Source organism: Columba livia, chromosome 27, assembly GCF_036013475.1.
Source record: "Columba livia isolate bColLiv1 breed racing homer chromosome 27, bColLiv1.pat.W.v2, whole genome shotgun sequence".
NCBI classification, from domain to species: Eukaryota; Metazoa; Chordata; class Aves; order Columbiformes; family Columbidae; genus Columba; species Columba livia.
Window position 1 is genome coordinate 4,597,084 of NC_088628.1, and position 7,292 is coordinate 4,604,375.

Here is a 7,292-nt window from a genome sequence, read left to right on the forward strand (position 1 = left end):
GCAGCTGCTTCCTTCTGAGCTGCTTTTAAAGTAGTCATAATTTTTCCCCAAGTAAAAAAATGTTCGCAAGCAGCTTTATCTGCAGTCGCGCTGCCTGTTCATATAATTCTTGTTCAACTTTGTGCCATGCCTCCAACTGAAATGTACTGCTTGTAGGAAAGACTGGCACGTGATTAGCAATCCATTCTTATAAAGTCACTAATCGGACTACTGGTACATCGTGACTTTGCTTTCTTAATAAACATTGAAGAACATCTAGGGTTTGTTTGCTTCACGGGAAAACTTCCCTCCCATGGTTCCTGGTTCCTGGTCTGAGGACTCTGTGTCCAGCAAGAGAGCAAGAGAACAAGAGTCGAGCAGCCTACGTGTCTTACATGACTTTGTACCTTGAGTGAAACAAAAGAAAGACTGTCTAGTGAAAAAAAGAGTCAGCAAGTCAGCTATAATATAAATACATTTTGCTTAATATTAGAGCTTGTGCAGAAATGTATAATCCAATCACCTATTAGTTTGTGGCACGTGAGCAGTAGCTATTGAGCAATTACAAGCAGCCTTCTGATGCGTGGACGGTGCGTGGACAGGTCAAAAGATACTTAAGGAGAGTTGTAACAAACAATAAATGGCTTCACTTAAATTCACATTGGATTGTGTGGAGTCCATGATTTTTCGCCCTCACACCACATCCCCCACTCACCTGCTCCCTCACCCGCATCACCAACCCCTGGTCACTCTGGGATGCCACAAGTGACACCATCAAACAAAACAAGGGAAACAGCCCCAACAGGCAGCTACTTACTCTCATAATGCCATTTACATATGTACATACCACAACCCCCAAAAAGTGGGGTGGCTCCCTGAGGAAAACAAAAGGGGGGCAGCACCCCAAACAGCCGCAGCCCCCATCCCACAGGCCAGCAGCTGCCCCGTGGCATGGTGGGAACAGAGGACAGTGCCATGTCTCCCGCTTGGGCACTGTCCTCACGTTCTGTTCCCTGCCTGGGCCGGGAGGTCTGTGAGCATCAGGCGTTCATTGCCAAACAAAGCCTGACAGAGAGTGACAGAGACTGACAAAACCTGACAGAGCCAGATGGAGCCTGACAAAGCCTGACAGAGCCCAACAAACCCGACAGGGATTGGAAAAGCCTGACAAGGCCCGACAGTGCCTGAAAAAGCCCATCAATGCTCAACAGGGCCCGACAGAGACCGACAAATCCTGACGCCTCAGAGGCCTGTTCAGTTCGGTTCCATACAATGTCCTTTAACTTCAAGAAAATCCCCCAAATCTCCCACAATGTGGGGGTCAAAAGGGAGTCCCCCTGAAAAGAGAGTGTCACAGTCCAAAAATGCCCGAAAATTCCTGGGGAAGGATAAAACGTATTAAACCCTGTAAAGATGAGTGTGAGGATTTCAAACAGAGAGAAATCTGTCATTTTTATTTATATATTGCCCTGCCCTGCCCGGTCTGCTCCGCTCCTTCTCAGAGAGCCACCCTGGAGAGTCGGGTCTGGCAGCTGTGTTTTTGGGAAAAATATGCCCAAATTGCGTGGTCCTCGGTCTGGTGCGTCCCGAGAAGGGTTTGTGGGGGCGGAGCAGTGAATGGGAATACGCGGTGGGGTGGAAGGCAGCCAATCAGAGCGCACCGGCTTCTTCCAGTGCCAGTAGCTGCATCCCGTGTGTCCGTGGGGTCTCAGGGGGCACCGGGGGTGGGACAGGATGGGACGTGATGGGAGGCTGTGGAGCGCTTGCTATGGCTGGCTCCCGGGGGTCTGGAGGCAGGTGGCTCAGGGCAGCCCCCGCGGAGGGCCCCGGAACCGGCAGAGGAGCAGGAGGCGACAGCCGGCCAGGGGCAGATGCTGGGTGCATCCCCAGCTCGCCAGACCTCCCCCTGAGCCTTCTCCCGTGGCGCCGCTTGCCCCATGCAGCCTCCCCCAGCTCTGGCAGCTCCTGCGAACCCATCCCGTGTTCCTGGGCTGCTTCCGAGCCCCATGATGAAGGTGGCAAGCTGGCATTTGACACTCTCCGATGGCCCCTGCAGAAGGAGCAGACTCAGGCAGGGGTGTGCTACGGTGCTAATGGCCGCTGCTTCTTCTTTCCCTCTCCTATATCCTCCTTCCCTAACCTCTGTCCCATATCCTTTCAAGGCAAAAGGTGAAAGCAAAGCAAGACCATGTAAAAGGGCAAGGCAAGGCAAAAGCAGAAGGCAAGGAAAGACAAAGCAAAATTGCAAGGCAAGGCAAGGCAAAAGGGCAATGCAAGAAAAGGCAAGGCAAAAGGTCACAACAAAGCAAGGCAAAGGAAGAAAAAAAGCCAATGCAAGGTAAGAGAAAAGGGCAAGGCAAAGGGAAATGGCAAGGCAATGCAAGGCAAGGCAAAAGGACAAGGCAAAGCAAGGCAAAAATGATAAGGCAAAGAAAGGCAAGTAAAAAAAGGAAGGCAAAGCAAGGCAAAAGGGCAAAGCAAGGGAAGGCAAAAGGGGAAGGCAAGGCAAGGCAAAAGGGCAAGGCAAGGGAAGACAAGGAAAAAGAGCAAAGCAAGGCAAGGCAAAGCAAAAAGGGCAAGACAAGACAGGGCAAGGAAAATGTGGAAGGCAAGGCAAGGAAAAACGACATGGCAAGGCAAGGCAAAAGCGCAAGGTAGGCAAGGCAAAAGGGCAAGGAAAGACAAAAGGGCAAGGCAAAAGGGCAATGCAAGACAGGGCAAGGCAAAAAGTCAAGGCAAAGCAAGGCAATGCAAAAGGTCAAGGCAATGCAAAAGGAAAATGCAAGCAAAGACAAGGCAAAAGGGCAAGACAAGGCAAAAGGGCAAGGCAAGGCAAAGTGAAAGGGCAAGGCATAACAAGGCTAAAGGCTAAGGCTAAGCAAGGCAAAGAAAAAGGGGAGGGCAAGGCAGGGGAAAAGGGCAAGGCAAGTCAAAAGGGCAAGGCAAAGCAAGGCAAGGGAAAAGAGCAATTTAGGCAAGGCAAATGGGCAAGGCAAGGCAAAATGGCAATGAAAGACAAGGCAATGGAACAGGTCAAGGCAATGCAAAAGGTCAAGACAAAGCAAGGCAAGGCAAAAACGGAAGGGAAGGCAAGACAAGGGAAAAGGGCAAGGCAAGGCAAGGCAAAAGGGAAAAGCAGGGCAAGGCAAAAGGGCAAAAGAGGGCAAGGCAAAATGAAAGGCAAATGAAGGTAATGCAAAAGGGCAAGGCAAGGCAAAAGCAGAATGCAAGGAAAGACAAGGCAAAAGGGCAAGGCAAGGCAAGGCAAAATGTCAAGGCAAAGCAAGACCATGTGAAAGGACAAGGCAAAAGCAGAAGGCAAGGAACGACAAGGCAAATTTGCAAGGCAAGGCAAGGCAAAAGGGCAAACCAAAGCAAGGCAAAGCAAAAGGGCAAGACAAGACAGGGCAAGGAAAAAGGGGAAGGCAAGGCAAGGCAAAATGGCATGGCAAGGCAAGGCAAAATTGCAAGGCAAAACGGCATGGCAAGGCAAGGCAAAAGAGCAAGGTAGGCAAGGCAAAAGGGCAAGGAAAGACAAAAGGGCAAGGGAAAAGGGCGATGAATAAGGTCAAGGCAAACTAAGGCAAGGCAAAAGCGGAAGGCAAGGCAAGACACGGGAGAAGGGAAATGCAAGGCAAAAGGGAAAAGCAAGGCAAGACAAAAGGGAAAAGCAGGGCAAGGCAAAAGGTCAAGGCAAAGCAAGGCAATGCAAAAGGTCAAGGCAACACAAAAGCAGAATGCAAGGAAATACAAGGCAAAAGGCCAAGGCAAGGCAAAAGAGAAGGCAAGGCAAGGCAGGCAAAAGGGGAAGGCAAGGCAAGGCAAAAAACGCAAGGAAAGGCAGGGCAAGGCAAAAGGGCAAGGCAATGCCGAAAGGCAAGGCAAAGCAAGGCAAGGGAAAAGAGCAAGGTAGGCAAGGCAAAAGGGCAAGGTAAGGCAAAATGGCAATGAAAGACAAGGCAATGCAAAAGGTCAAGGCAAAGCAAGGCAAGGCAAAAGTGTAAGGCAAGGCAAGACAAGGGAAAAGGGCAAGGCAAGGCAAGGCAAAAGGGAAAAGCAAAGCAAAAGGGCAAAAGAGGGCAAGGCAAAATGTCAAGGCAAATGAAGGCAATGCAAAAGGGCAAGGCAAGGCAAAAGTAGAATCAAGGAAAGGTAAGGCAAAAGGGCAAGGCAAGGAAAGGAAAGGCAAAGCAAAAGGGCAAAGCAAGACAAAGGAAGAAAAAAAGCCAAGGCAAGGCAAGGCGAGGAAAAAGGACAAGACAAGGGAAATAGCAAGGCAAGGGAAAAGGGCAAGGTAAGGCAAAGCAAGGCAAAAAGGCAAGGCAAGGCAAAAAGGCAAGGCAAGGCAAAAAGGAAAGGAAAGACAAGGCAAAAAAGGCAAGACAAGGAAAGGCAAAAGGGCAAAGCAAGGAAAAGGGCAAGAGAAAGCAAGGCAAAAAAGACAAGGCAAGACAAGGCAAAAGGGCAACGCAAAGCATAGCAAGGGAAAACATCAAGGTAGGCAAGGCAAAAGGGCAAGGAAAGGCAAAAGGGCAATGCAAGAAAAGGCAAGGCAAAAGGTCAAGGTAAAGCAAGGCAAGGCAAAAGTGGAAGGCAAGGGAAGACAAGGCAAAAGAAAAAGGCAAGGCAAGGAAAAAGGAAAAGCAAGGCAAGGCAAAAGGGAAATGCAACGCAAGACAAAAGGGAAAAGTAAGGCAAGGCAGGGGAAAAGGCCAAGGCATGGAAAAAGGGCAAGGCAAGGCAAGGCAAGAAGGCAAGGCAAGGCAAGACAAAGCAAAAGGGGCAAGACAAGGCAGGGCAAGGCAAAAGGGCAAGGCAAGGAAAGGGAAAAGGGATAAGCAAGGCAAGACAAAAGGGCAATGCAAGGCAAGGCAAGGCAAGGCAAAATGTCAAGACAAAGCAAGACCATGTAAAAGTGCAAGGCAAGACAAAAGCAGAAGGCAAGGAAAGAAAAGGCAAATTTGCAAGGCAAAGCAGGGCAAGGCAAAAGGGCAATGCAAGAAAAGGCAAGGAAAAAGGTCACGGCAAAGCAAGGCAAAGGAAGAAAAAAAGCGAAGGCAAGGCAAAGCAGGGTAAAAGGGCAAGGCAAGGAGAAATGGCAAGGTAAGACAAGGCAAAAGGGCAAGGCAAGCCAACGTAAAAAGGCAAGGCAAGGCAAGGCAAGGCAAAAACAGGAAGGCAAAGCAAAGCAAGACAAAAGGGCAAAGCAAGGCAATGCAAAAGGGCAAGGCAAGGAAAGGTAAAAGGGCAAGGCAAGGCAAGACAAAGCAAAAGGGCAAGACAAGACAGGGCAAGAAAAAAGGGGAAGGCAAGGCAAGGCAAAACGGCATGGCAAGGCAAGGAAAAAGGGCAAGGCAAAACGGAATTGCAAGGCAAGGGGAAAGAGCAAGGTAGGCTAGGCAAAAGGGCAAGGAAGGGCAAAAGGACAAGGCAAATGGGCAATGAAAAGTTCAAGGCAAAGCAAGGCAAGGCAAAAGCGGAAGACAAGGCAAGACAAGGGAAAAGGGCAATGCAAGACAAAAGGGAAAAGCAGGGTAAGGCAAAAGGTCAAGGCAAAGCAAGGCAATGCAAAAGGTCAAGGCAATGCAAAAGGGCATGACAAGACAAAAGCAGAACGCAAGGAAGGACAAGGCAAAAGAACAAGGCAAGTCCAGGCAAAAGAGAAGGCAAGAAAAGGCAATGCAAATAGGGAAAGCAAGGCAAGGCAAAAGGGGAAAGCAAAGCAAAGCAAAAGGGTAATGCAAGACAAGGCAAGGCAAAGGTCAAGACAAATCAAGGCAGGGCAAAAGCGGAAGGCAAGGAAAGACAATAGAAAAGGGCAAGGCAAAGCAAGACAAAAGGGAAATGCAAGGCAAAAGGGAAAAGCAATGCAAGGCAAAAGATCAAGGCAAAGGAAGGCAAGGCAAAATTGGAAGGCAAGGCAAGACAGTAGAAAAGGGCAAGGCAAAGCAAGGCAAAAGGGAAATGCAAGGCAAAAGGGAAAAGCAATGCAAGGCAAAAGGTGAAGGCAAAGGAAGGCAATCCAAAAGGGCAAGGCAAGGCAAAAGCAGAAGGAAAGGAAAGATAAGGCAAAAGGGCAAGGCAAGTAAAGGCAAGGCAAAAGGGCAAAGAAAGGCAAGGGAAGAAAAAAGCCAAGACAAGGCAAGGCGGGTGAAAAAAGATATGGGACAGAGGCAGAAAGCGAAGGGAGCAGGAGAAAGGGAAGGAAGAATAGAAAGTATGTTGGGCTGCAGGAGTGAGAAGGAGGAATTGAAAGAAAAGAGGCAGGAAGCAGGAGAGTGAGAGAAAAGGAAAGAAGAGAGGAAAGAAGAGACATGCAGCCAGACGAGGGGTTAGTGAGAGAGGATGGGACAGAGAACAGGATGAAAAGGAAATAAGGCAAGGCAAGGACAGGCAAGGACAGGCAAGGCAAGGCTAGGCTTCAGGACATATTTTTGCTTTATAGCTTCTAACACATTCGTCTTCAGATGAGGAGGAAAGCCATAAGACCTTATGGATTAGGCCCAAACAAAAGCCCCAGCTACTTGAGACACTTAGACTAAGCCTAAAATACAAGGATCTCTCCATAAGGATGGTTTTTATACTCTACTTCCACAATCTGCTGGCAGTACAAAAAAATAAGCTGCAGATCTCCTTAGGCAGAGTCATGGTGTTTTGGTGCAGGGATCATGCATATCATGGGAATATTTCACCATTTCTGCTCTGGATTTCAGTGTATTACACCAAAACACCCACCTGATGGCAGAATTTCAAGAGCAAAGGCAGCAATTTGCAGAATTCCGCTTCTTTGGGGAACTGAGAAATTGCTGAGCTGACACCAAGTCCTGCAATGTCCCTGTCACCTGCAGAGTCACCGCATCCTTGCCACGGTAGCGGGCATTGTGACAAAGGTTCAATGTCAGCTGGGTGTGGCAGCAAAGCGCCCCCTAGGGGAGGTTGAGCCTGTCAGCCCCGGGCCTGTCACTGCCTGCTGTCCCTCCTGTCACCAGCCAGGCCTCGGAAAACAGGTCAAACCATGCCCAGACTTGGGGCCAAAGTGGCCCAAAGTCTCCAAGAGACAAGTCGGGAAGAAAGATATGGGACAGAGGGAGAAAGTGAAGGGAGCAGGAGAAAGGGAAGGAAGAATAAAAAGTAGTGTTGGGCTGCAGGAGTGAGATGGAGGAATTGAAAGAAAAGAGGCTGGAAGCAGGAGAGTGAGAGAAAAGGAAAGAAGAGAGGAAAGAAGAGACATGCAGCCAGACGAGGGGTTAGTGAGAGAGGATGGGACAGAGAATATGATGAGAAGGAAATAAGGCAAGGCAAGGACAGGCAAG